The sequence below is a fragment of the Falco biarmicus genome, chromosome 6 (genome assembly GCF_023638135.1).
Source record: "Falco biarmicus isolate bFalBia1 chromosome 6, bFalBia1.pri, whole genome shotgun sequence".
Lineage (NCBI taxonomy): Eukaryota > Metazoa > Chordata > Aves > Falconiformes > Falconidae > Falco > Falco biarmicus.
Genome location: NC_079293.1, coordinates 4,413,076 through 4,429,238, shown reverse-complemented (window position 1 = coordinate 4,429,238; position 16,163 = coordinate 4,413,076). Strand labels below are relative to the sequence as shown.

Below are 16,163 nucleotides of genomic sequence, written 5' to 3'. Positions count from 1 at the left end.
AAGGACACTTGCCACGCTGTCTGTTCAGCCACCATCCCAAATTACTCATTACCTGTGCTATTGTCCTCGTCCCACTGAAAAAGCCTGTACTTCTCCCTGAAGCTCTGCAAGCAAAAAATTCAGTCTAACGCTTTCCCATTTGTTCAGTGGCTGATGAAAAACTCATTAACGAATGAATACTGGGCAAAAAACATTCTCCACAATTACAGCGCACAGTTATAACAGCCAATGCATGATGGCCAGCAAACTTTTCTATGTAGAAATTGGCTTAACACAGCTTCCTACTTGGTAAATACTGAGAGGAAATTCTGCATAAATATTTGTTTCCCCGTATTTATTTCTATACTGGGTGAGGCAAGACAAAAGGATGTTTAGGCACTGAACTGTTTTCAGGTTTTGTTCTCTGCACGATTTGGCCTGCAACGTTATAGGGCTTTTAATCTCATATACCTTGTGGATCCTATTATCACCACCATCATAATGAAACCAGACACAGCTGACTTCCTGCTCCCCCAGCCTGACACCGGCAGGGCACGCTGAAATGGCAGAGTCGCTCATGTAAAACCGACTGAAGAAGGCTACCCATGGTTTCAGCCGCTCGGCTTCACCTCCCCACGCCACACGGTGCCACCTCAGGCTGCTCCTGCCAACACGCAGGTCAAGCAGCAGCACAGCCCAAGCCATAAGGATCAGAAGCCAGCCAAGCCGGCTCGCCCGCGGGAAAGGCAGGAAACAGTCCCCGTGTGTTTCTACAATTCCTGTTGCTCTCAGCGCAATTAGACTTTATTGAACCGTAATCCTAGATAAGTATATTGAATCTTACAGCTGAAGTCAATTACATTGCGTTAAATAGCCTTCCTGATTTGCAGGAGGAAAATCACTTCTTTGGTATAAAACTAAATTAGCTCAATAACTCGTTACTTATACTTGGGCACACAGTTGAAACAGCAACGGACAACTAAACGGTTGCTGTATTTTCAGGCACCAGTCCTTTAGAGCTGTAAGCAGACTGAATTCCCAGGTTTACCAGTGGGGAAAAGGGACAAATACTGCAGTCGGAGAGGGGACATCCAGTGTCAGCAGCACCACGTCTCAAACCATCCATGTTTCTCATGGCAGGGGACTCTGAGCTAACCAGCCTCAGAAGGGACGAGACATGGCTTCTCCTATAATTAAAAGTCTCCATACTAAGGGGTTTGGCTGAGCTGCAGCAGTCAACGCGGAGCTGCACTAAATCTCTCCAAATGAGAAGCGGGCTCTCCATTCGTCTAAAATGGCAGTAACTCAACCAAAATGGTGCTGCTCCAGAGGCCGCCAAAGCTTACGGAGGGCTCTAAATCACAGCCCCTCCAGCGCATCGCATCCCCTCAGTGCCTGGCACTACTCGCACCTGCCTTTTCATGCACTCTCCATGGATGTCCCCCCCGGCCACAGCCAGGGGCAGGGCTGGTGGACCTCTGGCCTGACCCTCATTCAGCACTCGGGCTCAGAATTTAGGCTGCTGTGTGCTGCCATTAACCAGGGTCAAAATGAGAAACCAGAACCAGACCAAACCAAACCATGTCATGAATAAGAGGAAGGAAAACAGGTTGCAGTGAAATGGTGGGGAAAAATAAACAGGAAAGTAACTTGATGAGAGTTACTGAAGAAAAGCCAGCCTGCCCAAGACAAAGGCTGGCTGCCAGTGGGAGTAAGGAACAAGCAGAGGAAGGAGGACCTGGGAGGAAAGAGCACATCTCGCGTCACTTCTGTATCCTACCAGACGTAAGTCATGATGGAGAAGATACACCTCACGGAAGGGCCAGGACAGAGAGTATCAGTGGCAGAAAGTGGTCCAGGCAAGCATAGATCTCAGGGTATGGCTGGGGAAGTGTCTCTGTAGCCATGGGAGGAGGACTGAAATATGTCAGGGATGGGAAGACTACGCAGGTCCCAAAGAGGAGGATCTCTAATTAACCCTAGCAGCTCAGAGAAAATGGAGGGTCAGGTCAAAGGAAGGCTTGTGAAATGTGAAAACAAGACCCCAAAAAAGGGACGGCAGTAAGAAGGTGGGAGGAGGGGGAACAGCAAGAGCTGTTGTAGCAAAATCAGTCAGCAGGCTCTGGTCTGAATATGAACCTGTCTGTACTTTCAGGATCTCATCAGCGGCTGGAGAAGAGCATTACTAACATTTGGAGAAGAAAAAGAGTATATGGGGTTCCACGCCCCCTTACCAGAGAAAAATAATTCCTGTAAGGGGTGAGAAAAGTTTAACTACCAACCCTCAGGAGTTGGTAGTTAGAACACATCAAAAGGCATATGAGTTGTCACTTCTGATTCCTTATTCAGAACCAGCATCAGCACTAGGTGAGACTCATGCAATAAGCTCTTAAATGAGTATTTGCCTATCAGGGGCTGAGTGAAGGGGCAGAGGGGATGAAGACCAACAGTGGGGACGGGCTATCTGGACACCCTCAGCAGGTGCAGCAACAAACCCTGGGCCAGCGCAAACCTTGCTGGGAGGCCGGGAAGGTGATGGCCTGCTCCCTCATAGCACCTTCCTTAGCTGCTAGGGCCACCTTTGGCAACCCTCTGACCAGGCTCAAGCATTCTTTGGTTTCTTTCTTACACACAACTGTATTTAAATGTCAACAGATCTCCACATAACTCAGGAGATGACAGAAGCTGCATTTCTGATGCTGTTGGGTTTGTGTGGGTCACACATGTTGAGCAGACAGGAATGACTCAAAGCCATAAGTAGACAGACAAGAGCAGAAAGGCAAGAGAGAGGGAATACTCCAAATACCTGCTACTGCACCGTGGTAGCCAAACTCCGTGAGAAATAGGCCTGAAAGACTTAGAAAAAAAAAAAAAACAACAAAAAACGAACCAACCCTTTCTAGATCTGGAATTCATTTTCTCTACTCTTGCACACTGAGATGCAACCAGCATGGATGATCAACCCATGCAAGGAAGCGCATCCTTTTCATTCTCATCCACATGGTGGCTCTCCCCGGTGCAACATCCACATCTTTCAGCAGCATCAGTAGGCTTCACCCTCATGATGGATGGGAGAAGGATGATCTCCACTGCACAAATGAGGAAGTTGGTCATGGGGTAGATGAAGGAGGTTGCCCGAGAACGCAGAGGAAACCTGTGACCAAGGCGGGGAACGGAACTCAGACCACGAGTTCCAGTTGGGTGCCCAGTCCAAGCTGGGTAGCTGAGAGATCACCTCTTCTACTAGGGCTTTGAAATTTTAAGTTCAGTGGGTTTTTTAATGAATACGTTTATTTTTTTTTTTCCTTTGTCTAGCCACTACGTTTCATTTCACTCACACTTCTGCTTTGTGGAAGCATTTTATTCTGCTTCTCTTTTTTTTTTTTTTTTGTTTTTTTTTTTGTTGTTTTGGCTTAAAAAAACAACATAACTGAACATTAAACAGAATTTAACTTTCACTATTTGGTGCTCTCCCCTACCAACACCAGGCTCTCTCTACCTCAGTGTTAAGTGCCCTCAGTGTAAGTGTGCTGCGCTCACAACTATAGCTTCATCAAAACACATCAGTGATATTTAGGAGGAGATGTCTTATTCACAGCTTCAAAGAATTGCAGCAACTGCTTGTGCAAACAGCCGTGTTGTGAGGCAGCAGAGCAGATCTGGTGAGAAAACCAGAGAAAGGAGAAGCACAAAAAAGGTAAGTTCCAAAGTAAATGCTCTGATGCTCCTATGCATCACGCCAAAATGAGCAACTGGCTGAAGAACAGCTACCAGTAAGCCACCACATCAGACTGCCTAGAATGCTTTACTGGCTTGGCTAATGAATCACTGGGCAGATATCAGCAATGTGCTCACAGTTAGGATAGTCTTCATGGTGTGTGAGAACAGTGTCTCTTCCATTATCATCATGATCTGTGGTTTAATTGGTATTTGAAAAGTCTTAAGATCTTAAGAAAGTGTGAAAGGCACAGTGAAAGGCACATAATACATATTTCTAAGACAAAATTCTTGTGGTATTATACTATTTGCAAGGAGGTGCAACAAGTCAAACCGTTCTTTTGTGAAATAATTAACACTGGCTGAATCCCTTACAGAAAGTCTCAAGATCTCGAGAGGGAAAAAATAGCTAATTTCCACCTGTGTAATAACTAACACAGTGAGAAAGAAGAAGACTTCAGACTTTTGTGAGAAAATGTTGCAAAACCACAAACTTTCAAAAGTGCCCAATATGCTATTTTCAGCTTATGTGGATGTAACCCAAACTATCCACGGCTAACCAAGGTGCATCAGAAGATTGTCGTCATTCCACTTCCACCACAGGCTTTCAGTAACTTGTGCCCACTCTGCATCCAAGGCTGTCAAGTCCCACAAAATAACGTAAGACTTTTAGGCTTAAAGCAGCTGAGCAGCTGCAAAAATAACCCCCTAAAAATATTGAAGAATTGGTCCCACTCAGCAGCTGAAAAAATCAGTGTTTGATATTACTTAACAGTTGGGGAAAAACTATTTGTGAATCATAATTAACATTTATTTAACTATTTAAAAGCATGCATCTGCTGTTTGAGGCTTCAAGGAGAGCCAATATGTGGCCTTCTGGCACCATTAAACAGACTAATACTGTTAAATTGGAAGGGCATGAGGCAGAAAGCCATGCTGGAATAGTGAATCCTTCGAGGAACTGGTGTAAGTGAGATTGTCTCAGTAGTGTGCACCCCGCGACACCAGGTCTGAACTCGCTGTACCAAATGAGTAGCAGCTACCTCAGGGTAATTAAATGAATGCACAACTCCAGCTCCTGGTGCCACAGCAATTCAAACACCATGACACAAACTGGATTAAAATCCAGCACGAACAGCAACAGACGAAAAAGTTCCCTTCAAACAGCTGCAGAGCTGCTCACGGGCAACTCTACGGCAGTGCCAGCCCAGGGCCAGGTGGCAGCGGGGTGTCCTGATGGCAAACGCTGCGGTGACCTGCGAGAAAGGACCAGAAGCGCTCATCGTTCCTGGAGGAGCCAGGCTCGCCTCCCACGCTGAAGGTGTGGCCAGCAGGACCAGGGCAGTGACTGTCCCCCTGTACTGGGCACTGGTGAGGTCGCCCCTCGAACCCTGGGTGCAGGTTTGGGCCCCTCACTACCAGACAGACACTGAGGTGCTGGAGCGTGCCCAGAGCAGGGCAGCGGAGCTGGGGAAGGGGCTGGAGCACAAGTCTGATGAGCAGCAGCTGAGGGAACTGGGGCTGTTTAGCCTGGGGGGAAGGAGGCTGAGGGGAGACCTTATCGCTCTCTACAGCTGCCTGAAAGGAGGCTGTAGGCAGGTGGGGTCGGTCTCTTCTCCCAGGTAACAAGTGACAGGACAAGAGGAAATGGCCTCAAATTGTGTGTGGGACGTTTAGATTGGATATCAGGAAAAACTTCCTCACTGGAAATTGTCAAGCATTGGAACAGGCTGCCCAGGGAAGTGGCTGAGTCACCATCCATGGAGGCATTTAAAAGATGTGTAGATGTGGCACTTAGGGACATGGTTTATCGGTGGACTTGGCAGTGCTGGGTTAATGGTTGGACTTGATGATCTTAAAGGTCCTTTCCAACCTAAATGATTCTATGATTCCATGAAAGCAACAGCAGGTTGGTCAGGACATTAAGTTCCAGAAGCAGACAGATCATTTACAGGCAAGACGCTGAAAGCAAACGTTTTGCCACTTTCTAAATTTCTAATTAGGAAACATTCTTAGAACTTAATCTTTTCTAAATCCTAATTTCCCCCAGGCAATTCCCTCGGCTGCTCTCTGCCCATTTGCCACAGCTAAGGTGTCCCATCGCTGACAGCAACTGGGTCCTTTTTTCACCTCATTCCCACCCACCCATGCAGAATTGGGCTGAGCACCTCACGGGTCCGGTAGGCACAGAGCAACGATGAAGTGGCAGTCAGGGCATCTGGCAGGTAACTGCTGGCAGAGCTGAGCCAAAGATTTTCACCTGGAGAGTGACCCAGATGTGTCAGTTGACCACACAGAACAAAGATCCACAAACAAGAAACCTATTCGGACAGACTGACTCAGCTGCTTTACAGCTGTTGTGTTTGAAGGACTTGGTGATGGGATTAGCATAGATGTATTTTTAAAACTAGTTTATGCACAGCAGATGAACCTGTTAGGGAATATTTTGCAAGGTGCTGAGGAGTGTGAGCAGCCTGTACAATATGCTTAACTAAGTGATTTAAGTCCTAAGTCACTAACTCTTCCACCCTTGCTCTCTGAAGCAACGATGTTATCAGAGGCTATTTCAGGGGAAATGCACTTAAGTCATAAATACTTCTCGTATCATACTTCACATAACCTGCATCAGCAGCAGCAGAAAAATGAAGGCAATATAAAAAGAAATAAAAGTTATAAAATTTCAGGTCACAAACATCCCCAAATGGATTGTGCTTTCAGAAAGGAACTGTATAAATAGCATGATGAGGGTTCCCTGGTGTACATCTTCGAGTTTTCTAGGATGATGCTGTTCATTTCAAGCGCAAACATGTCCTCAATGCCATACTCAATGCAATCGGCTTGTAACGTGAAATGGGGTCTTTTTCATCAACGCTAACTCATCATGGAGACAGATGCAGCCGACCAAATTCACTGCCGCTCACAGCCTACTGAGGTTCCCTAGCCATACCCACAGCATGTTTGAAGAGGCAAACCAATGCTCTCTTCGGATCAGTTAGGGCAGCTATTCATGGACCATTTCAAATTGAGTTAGGCAGATGACAGTTTTTAAAAGTTTCCGCAAAGCAGTTGCCCTGGCAGGGCTATACCAGCATAGCTAAAACGCACTCCAAACACATGTATGCCACAGAGCGAATGACAAAACAGATCAATACGTATTCTGCCGATTTCTTTGTAGGTTTGTATGAAGTTGCCTGTTCTCAGAAGCGTTCAGGGACTGTGCTGAGAAGCTTTAGAGCAAGTCAGCAAAGTGCCTTTACAGGGCTTTAGCTCTTTACTTTAGACATGGGAGTGCCCATGTTCCCACATGCATTGCTACTGCTACTGTCTTCTAGATGTTAAAACTATGAGATTATAAGGAACAAACAAAACATCCAAAAAAATGCCCCAAAACTGAAGAAACCATTTGATATTGCTTTTGCAAAAATACTTACAACACAGTCCTGGAAGCAATTTCCAAGCAAGCCAACTGCTGCTCTAGACAGTTCACTGGATGGTGTGGCTCAGCTCTTTCATACAAGCAGCACCTACAGTTATATCTAGAAAAGGAAATAAAACCAAAATTCTCTGTGAGCAAATACACAAATAAAGTCATCTTTCTTTTTAAAGCCATAACCAGGTTAAAATTAGCTCTAGTAGGACTCAATAAATTTCTCATGCCAGGTTTCATGTGTGCTGCCCACTTACAGGAATAAGCTCCAAGGTGCAGTCAAAGCCCACCTAAGGTGCTGAAGCTGAGAGCAACTGTGCTTGAGAAAAAAGCCCCAAGCCGAGCGTATCACATCAGCGAACAAATGCACACATCTGTTTTTCTCATCTAGTTCTACTTTACAACATTTGCAGGAAACACAAGATGAAACACCAGCGTTAGCGCCAAAAAATATAGGTGATTTCAGCAAGGCCAGGAATTCCAGGCACCAACTTCTCTTTCTCTCTCTTGAGTGGGTGTTCACTTGTAAGTTGTAGACATGTTAGCAATTCAACGAGTGAGAGCATTAATGTTCAACTTAACAGTCATTGTTAGGTTGGGAGGTTATTACTGCTTGTTCTGCTGAAGTGACAGGTTAAAATAGGTTTGTATCTGAAAAGTTGTTTGCTACCATATATATTCCCTGGCTTTTCGTATCAAATAATTTTCTCCCATCATGTCAACTCCTATTGTATGAACCACCACTGCCAGCTCCACTACAGCAGCTGGGATAGGAAAGGAGAAACAGCAAGGCGACAGGCGAGGAAGAGAAAGCACTCAGCCCCCATCATTTCCCTTTGGGCTGCCATCTGATTTTTTTCCCCAGGTATTTTATGTTGTTGAAGTGAGACTTCTCAACAAAGGAGCATGCTTGCATCTGCGGGACACATTCTGCTTTTAAAGCAAGCAAGCAAAGGCAAAATGCATGAGTACAGAGAGGGCTCTACTTCATCTAGCCACAAGACTGAGAAACCCATTAGCTATCAGGCACTACTTGGTACATGGGATGGAGAGTTGTGATTTCTCAACTTTGCAGGTGATATTATTAATGGAAAAACCAAATTTTCAAGGTTGAGCTGACCGGTATGGAGGACAAAAAAAAATACCACCGCATGTCGGATTTTTGCAGACTCAGATCCATTTTGTACTAGTAAATGAGATTTTATCCTTCCCTCCTTTGCTTTTTTCCCCCCCCCCCCCCCCCCCTTCTTTCAGGGTAGCTCACAAGCTGCTGACAACTCACACTGTACTAAGAGCTGTTCACACCGCACAAAGTGTTTACCACTCACAACTGATGCTAAAAATTAATTTACAGCACCGCTACAGCAAGCTTTGACAAATTGTCATGTGTTGACACAGTCATAAGTTGTTGGTTAAAAAAAGTAACACTTCCCTCTTCTGCCACCTCATGTTTGAGACCAAGGATGGGCACATTATGTAAAGTTTGAGGGTTTGTAAGCTTCACAAATGTTTGGGCTTCACAAAACAAGCTTGGTTGTGAAAGTTTTTTCTTTTACAGTTAGGCATGTGTTTATTGCCAAAAAAGAGTCTAGTAAGAAGAAAAAAAAATCATTTCCCATCTACCAAGATCTGTGTGTTGTGCAAAACTAGGAGAACAGGCTGTAAAACAAATAACGTTGCATGACACTTGTTCTAGGTAAGATCAGACCAGTGACAAATACCCTGTATCAACTACTCAGAGCTGCAGACAACATCCTCCTACAGTGGAAAGGAAGGGGGGGGGGAAATAGCTGCAAGTAAGAGTTTTAATTGTTCTCAGCTGTCACACAATGTTATCTTAAGTGAACGCATGTATTTCTCTATTCTTCTGTATAGTTCCTTATGGAAAAAAACCAGGCAGTGGCATTCACCAGACAAGGTCCAAACTGATTTTGGTGTACTCAAGATAGTAAACATTAGTCAGCACTCCTGTGTGCCCACAAGTGGCAGCTCTTAAATTTTAACTCCTCCTCTTCTTCCTCAGGGCAGGACAAACAAACTGTCTAGTTTACACCCTGGAATCAGTAACGGTCACAAAGGTGGTGTCAGCTGAAATGAGCAGTTTTGGTGGTGATGCTAACTTAAAACGTTAGCCCCATTCTAGCCTAAATCAAGGTAAAGAAATAAGGCCAAGCATGGAGAGAACCAAACCACCAAGAGACAACCAAGGTATCCATTTGGTCGAGGTGTCAACAGCTTCAAGGTATCTTTGTTTTTCTTGTCTTCTGACTTTTAAGTTCCTCTGCACTTCTGCAGAGACACCCGTGCAAGCTAAGGACTGCCATCCAGCAGCCAAACCAAGCGGTCAGTTGGTTTTACCTCCAACATTGTTGATGGTCAGGACAGCAAGACTGCCAACGCAGCAGAGAAAGGCATAAATGACCCCAGGCATAAATCGAAATGCTAGCAAAAGTCTGGAGCAGCAAAGCACAGTACTCTCAGCAAAACAAGCACTCTCAGCACCTGCCACATGGGCTTCACGAGGAGCAGTCAAAAGCCACCACTTTATGTTGTGCGCCAGTGACCTGGACTCTCAGTGCCCCAATACCTCTCCCTAAGCTCCACCACCTCTCTGTGTACACACGGTGCAAGAATGCAGAGGAAATTCATTCAGGAAATTAACTTGGCAACACAAGGAATTTATTCTGTTTTTTTCCCCTCTAACACTTGCACAAAGAAGAGATGTTTCGAGTGGTTCCCAAGTCCTGAAGAGAAGCAACGCTGTACCTCTGCAGAACTGATCCACCTGCCCCATGCCTGCATCGGTGCAAGTGTGATCCATGTAATTTCTCCACAAAACTCAAAACACATAACATCAACCAAAAAGAGCTCCTGCAAAACACTAAGGGGGATGAAATTTCACACGGACTCTTCACTTGCTCACGCCTCAGACACCTTGTACAGAATTCCTTCATCATCTGAGCTGTTACTCTGACAAATGACGTATCTTACTCTTTTGATAGATCTAATGGAAGAAAAGGACATTTACGTCATTACAGTCAGGCTGGACATTATCTTGTGCTGCTGACTGGCATGGCATCATCCATGCTTAGCTTAGATTGCTGTACCTTTAGAAAAGCACTCAAGTGGCAACTCCTACCTCTCTGCTCCAAAGTTACAAAAATTCATAAATATTTTGAGTGCATCACATGAAATGCATTGTTTCACTGGATTTAGTCCAAGAGTCAATAAGGATGAAATAAACATGATTCAACTACTAAGTCAAAAACTTCAGCTGTGTAACTACCCAGAAGATAACACTAATCTTCCTCCACCTTGGTGGAAAACTAATAAAACCTTAAGTTTTACCACAAGTTATCTCAACTGCCCAAATATAATCTCTTCTATATAATCTCTCCTGTACATTTTTACTTCTTTGCTCTATAGAAGGAAACACAAGGAACTTAAACTCCCCGAGTTCTTACTTTGGGATGGAAAAGGCCCAACGCATCCCCACTAACCCAGTGGGGAACACTATTAGGAAAAAAGTGGGACTTGAGGTTTTCTGTTTGTTTTTTTTTTTTTTCTTTTTTGAGAAAAAGCATCTATTTACTTGTGACAAGCTCCTTCTTGATGGCTCCAACTTGTGAGTGTGAAGAATCCACCCACAAGCAGAAGGGCGTCTCTTGCCAAGTCCCTTGTGTGAGCTTGTGCCTGCTCGAATGGACGCAGGACCAGCGCAGGAAGGGCCAGCACCAGGGAGAGGCAGACCCAGGATCCCCCGTGGCCTCCCTGCACCACAGCTCTCCGCTCTGCCCTCCAGCTTTTGTCATGGGGAGGACAGCAGAACCTTGGCCAGGCCCACAGCCGCACTCCCTCCCATCGCTATTTTCTATGCCCTGCATAAGAAAACCATAAAGATGACACTTGCCCCTGCGAGCCCTCACCAGGATTTCAAAAGCAAAAGGGAATATATGAAGCCATCCTGCTGTCTTGATGATGCACACATGCAATGAAAGGGATAAATATATGTATTAAATATATATATTGAATATATATACTAAATATGCACTGGGTAGTCGCTGCCTGCATGGGATGCAGACTGTGTGAAACAAACGCCCCTGGTTAGAAATTAAAAAACAAAAGGAGGGTTGCAACTTTCTTACTCCCTGGGCACCACCCTTCCAGCCGGCGAGGACAGGATGCTAACCCCAACGCTTCAGAGCTGCTGGGGTTTAAAGGGCCTCTCCTCTCCTCTTCCCAGGGAAGTGGCACCAGTGACTAACTACAATGTGGGCAATTTTCCTGTCTCTGCCTCACGCCTGTCTTCACGTCACTGCAAAGGTCACCACGTCCTATCTGTTACGCTGAGGTCTGCCACCCACCAGCAAACAGGGAAGCAGCTTATCTGGACAGCCGGGCAGGACCTCCTGCCAGCCTTTGGGGGCGGGGGGAAACCTTGCAGCTCTCCTCTTGGCACGGGGGCGTGCTTCAAAAATGGTTCCAGTTCTTAAACCTTAAGAAGGGACTGAGATCCTCAAATTGCCTTGAACTGGAAGGATCTCGGCCTGCACCAGCTTTGCACAGCAAGCTTTGCTCAGCAAAGCCCAGGCCCTAAAGCTGTTCCCCTCACAGGAGAGGCAGCAATGGGAAGTGCGAATGAAACTGTTCCCCATGAAACAGTGGGAAAAGGCATCAGATCTTTGTCCGTGCCTCTCTGGAGCACACCTTGTGCTTCCAGCCCTTTCAAGCAGAAGAAACTTGGTGGCCCTATGAAGAGTGTAATCACCTGAAAGCCAGCATCTGTGTTCCCCCTCTGCCGCTCCGTCAAAAAGGACATGCAAGGGCCCCTCAGGAGGCAGGCTGGGAACTGCCTGCCCCCCCCAGCATCCTCACACACATGCGTATGGGCATCCATCTCCTCTGCTTTGCTGTTTTTTCTAACTGTATACACCAATATATTTTTCATCACTTTCTTAGCATTACATCTATCGTATGGTATGTGACAATCAGTGCCAGCATTACCCAAAGCATTATCACACAAGCATGTAATTCACTGGAACGGGACTTTCTTCTTCCTCAACTTCTTATAGCCAGTTTTGTCAAATAAATCCATCTGACTTCTTGCTTGACTTGTGTCTACTCAGATCAGACCTTTACCAAAGCTAGAAGCATTTTATTTCTAACAAATATATTCCCATCCTCCCAAATCAAATCTCTACTTCTGGCTGAGACAATGTCATTCAACTTTTACTGTAGTGCAATGCTTCCAAACAAATGACCTTAAAAATTCAGTTAAATGGCAATGCACAGCTGAAGGCCTCTAGAGGTTTATTTGTCACATGGCAAAAATCACTCTTTGTATGGCATTTGTATAAATGACTACAGGATTCTCTGGAGGCCAGAAAGGTAACTAGATAACAAAGAAAATCATGTCAAGTTTTATGAGTACTTCAGCAAAAATGTTTAAATCAGACCACGTTGGTTAGTATATTTTGAAATCCTCCTACCTGCTCCATGTGGTGTTAACTTGTGCGTGCAACCCAGTCACAAGTCAGGGGAAAGAACCAGCTCGAGAGTTTTTCAGAGATTAGTCCCACCTACAGCACTGCAGCTGGAAACTTTGCTTGACGTTTTGATCTACAGTGATTTCCACAGTAGAAATCACTGCAGTAAAGGTACCAGTCAAAGTAGTTAACTAGCAGTGTACGAGCCATCTTTTATTTTATATCTGCTAATACAGACAACTCAATGAAAAGATGAACATACTCCCCATGCCCTCTAAGGCAATTTTTTCTTTATGGGGTGTTCAAGGAGCCACAACCCCCTTTATCAGCTCTTTGGTATTTTGCCCAGAATTACAAAAGCATCCCGGTTTTGGGAGATGCTGGGCCGCAGTGAGGACATGCTCAAAGTGCTGTCTGTTCAGCAACGTGGATGCCAGCATGGGTATAAGCAAAAATTTCATTCAGCACAAAGCAAAGCAAGACCAGGACACAAGGATCCTAAATTAATCCAGTTCCTGTCTTCCCAATTACTTCCCCCACCACTGGAAAGACTTTGGTTTGGATTTTAGTCAAGTCTGGTTTACAGTGCTCAACTTCGGCTGTCAAAAAAAACCCCCTCAACCCTGCTGGAATGCCTTACTCATTACGCAGCCTTGCAAAAATTATTAGCTACGTTACAAGGCATTTCCCTTTGGGGACCAGAAGGGGTGAAGAAAGAGGATGAAGAGTGACAGTTTGTGGTTTCTAATGCAGCAGCAAAAAAATAAATAAGTAAGAGGAATACAGGATATAATGTGTTTACATTTGTCAAAACAAGTTTCCTGGAGACACGGAGGGTTCGTGCTGCTGAGCTGTCACTTCTGCTTGAAACTGCTGCCTCATGCTATCAGGAGGTCACTCACTGACCTACTTTCTGATAGAACTGAATTAATTTGCTACTTCTGTAAACAAACCATATTTTTTTTTAACGGAATACTGAACAAACCTATAAAAAGCTGCCTTTTATCCAACTTGAAGCTTCAACTGATGCTGTGCAAGGCTATTACACACCCTGGCAGAGGGCCCACTGTGCTTCGTCTGCTTATTCTTTTGGAAAAATATGTACAGAATATTTTTAAAGAGTTGGCACTGCAAATAACATCTTTCCTTTTTGAACTCCTACACTACACTAATACCAGCGATATAACCCACTACAGACAGTAACAGAGGCTAGCATTCAAATATGCTGTGCTTTGTCTAGGCTGCTCCTGAAATAGATGCCTACCGCAACAGGATTAGCTACCCAAATAGAGAGATGCATGGCACAATATACTTACAGGTTTAAAACACAAAGTTATTAATAGAAAACAAGATGAGTAGGTGAAACTTATAAACTAAACATCTATTGATCTGATCAACCCCTGCACAAAGCCAGTTAACAAACACCTGTGCTCACCAGGAGATGGTGGTATGGTAAGAGCACTTGCTCTAAAGCATTATACTCAGAAAGCCAAGTGGCAGAAGTGGTAGCAAAAGAGATACCACCTACTTGCTCTCTTTGCTTAATGGCTACAAGCACATAGCTCTAACGTCACTACACAAATCCTTTCATTAAAATAAAACCATGGTTGAGGGTTTCACAGCTCTTCCAAATCCTTGGACCGTCAAAATATCAGAAAGTGACTCTTGAAATCATATGCAGCAATGTCATAATTGAAAGCTTCACTGCTGGGGTGGACTTATCTTTCCGGGTTTCTTGTGGGTAGCAGCACTGCTGTTTGGAAACAGAAAAGCAGTGTACCGATTCCATGAAAGCATGGTCATACTGCATTAAGGCTCTGGACTAATATTTGGAAGATGAGAACCCACAACCCACACTTGCATCAGACCTCTTCAGCAGCTTGGTCTGATACATTCACGTCACCCTCCATCTGCAAAGCGAAGAAAAGGATCTTCGCCAAGTGTTTGACTTGCTTAGTACCAAAACACTGTGGGTGAGAGTCATAGCATCATTCAGGTTGGAAAAGACATTTAAGATCATCAAGTCCAACCGCTAACCCAGCACTGCCCAGTCCACCACTGAACCGTGTCCCTAAGCACCACATCTGCACGTCTTTCAAATACTGTAGGGATGGTGATTCCACCACTTCCCTGGGCAGCCTGTTCCAATGCTTCAGCACTCTTTCAGGGAAGAAATTTTTCCTGACATCCAATCTAAACCTTCCCTGGTGAAACTTGAGGCCATTTCCTCTCATCCTACCGCTTGTTACCTGGGAGAAGAGACTGACCCCACCTGCCTACAGCCTCCTTTCAGGCAGCTGTAGAGAGCGATAAGGTCTCCCCTCAGCCTCCTTCCCTCCAGGCTAAACAGCCCCAGTTCCCTCAGCTGCTGCTCATCAGACTTGTGCTCCAGACCCTTCCCCAGCTCCGCTGCCCTGCTCTGGGCACGCTCCAGCACCTCAGTGTCTGTCTGGCAGTGAGGGGCCCAAACCTGAACCCAGGGTTCGAGGGGCGGCCTCACCAGTGCCCAGTACAGGGGGACAGTCACTGCCCTGGTCCCGCTGGCCACACTGTGTCTGACACAAGCCAGGATGCTGTCGGCCCCCTCGGCCACCCGGGCACACTGCTGGCTCATGTTCAGCCGGCTGTTGACCAGCACCCCCAGGTCCTTTCCCCCAGGCAGTTCCCAGCCACCCTTCCCCAGGCCTGTGGCGCTGCCTGGGGCTGGTGTGACCCAAGGGCAGGACCCGGCACTGAGCCCTGTTGGAGCTCATACAGTTGACCTCAGCCCATCGATCCAGCCTGCCCAGCCCCCCCTGCAGAGCCCTCCTGCCCTCCAGCCGATCAACACTCCTGCCCAATTTGGTGTTGTCTGCAAACTTACGGAGGGTGCACTCAATTTCCTTTGCGTTTCCCTTGGGTCCAATCTAACAATAGTGGAGGCAGCACGAACAGCCATAATACAAGACAACTATTGGTATCACAACAGATTTATGATCACTCGAGTTCCTGGACTTGATGAGGCTCACGTTGCCAAAGATAACTATACCAGACCCAGCACTTGCAACTGCAAGTGCACTTTTGTCAACCTTCTTAGCTTTTATCTGTGCATATTTACAAGCCCTGAACCTGAAGTTCAAATAAATCCAATAATTCACTCAAATCCACCAGGAATTGAAAACATTAGGGAAGTGTCAAGATGTCATCGAGCTTGTTCTGCAGAAAATAGCACTTTATAGTTTCAGAAAGAAATAGACAAGGGAGCTATTTAACGAGATGGTGGCATATTGAAACATGGATAGATAAGTAATTAATAGTTACCTTCTCTAAGTGAAAACTTTTCTGAGTGAAAAATCAGTTTATATGAAAAACTGCAAGTCGATTGCTGCCATTTTTGGGTGGATAAGAACTGTCACACGTGTTATCATCTCCATTACCATTAAGGATTCCAGTCCTTTAAGCAACTCACAAAGACCTTCACATAAAACAGCATGTGGGAAGCAAGGAACTAACAGAAGGAGACACCAAAGAAATGTTGACGTTCGTAACTAGAATGCTAATGAAAAATGTTACCA

General features: G+C 45.4%; 1 protein-coding gene across 5 annotated transcripts in view; it reads right to left on the bottom strand.

Moving 5' to 3' along the window:
• BACH2 (BTB domain and CNC homolog 2) overlaps positions 1-16,163 on the bottom strand; it is a 196,862-nt gene that overhangs the window by 102,676 nt on the left and 78,023 nt on the right. For 4 of the 5 annotated variants that reach the window (XM_056342598.1, XM_056342602.1, XM_056342600.1 and 1 more), the window contains one exon: positions 7,128-7,232. The gene's annotated coding sequence lies outside the window, so the exon portion shown is untranslated. Of the gene's footprint in view, positions 1-5,864; positions 5,963-7,127; positions 7,233-16,163 lie in introns of those variants that run through there. The other variant, XM_056342603.1, reaches the window with a different exon arrangement.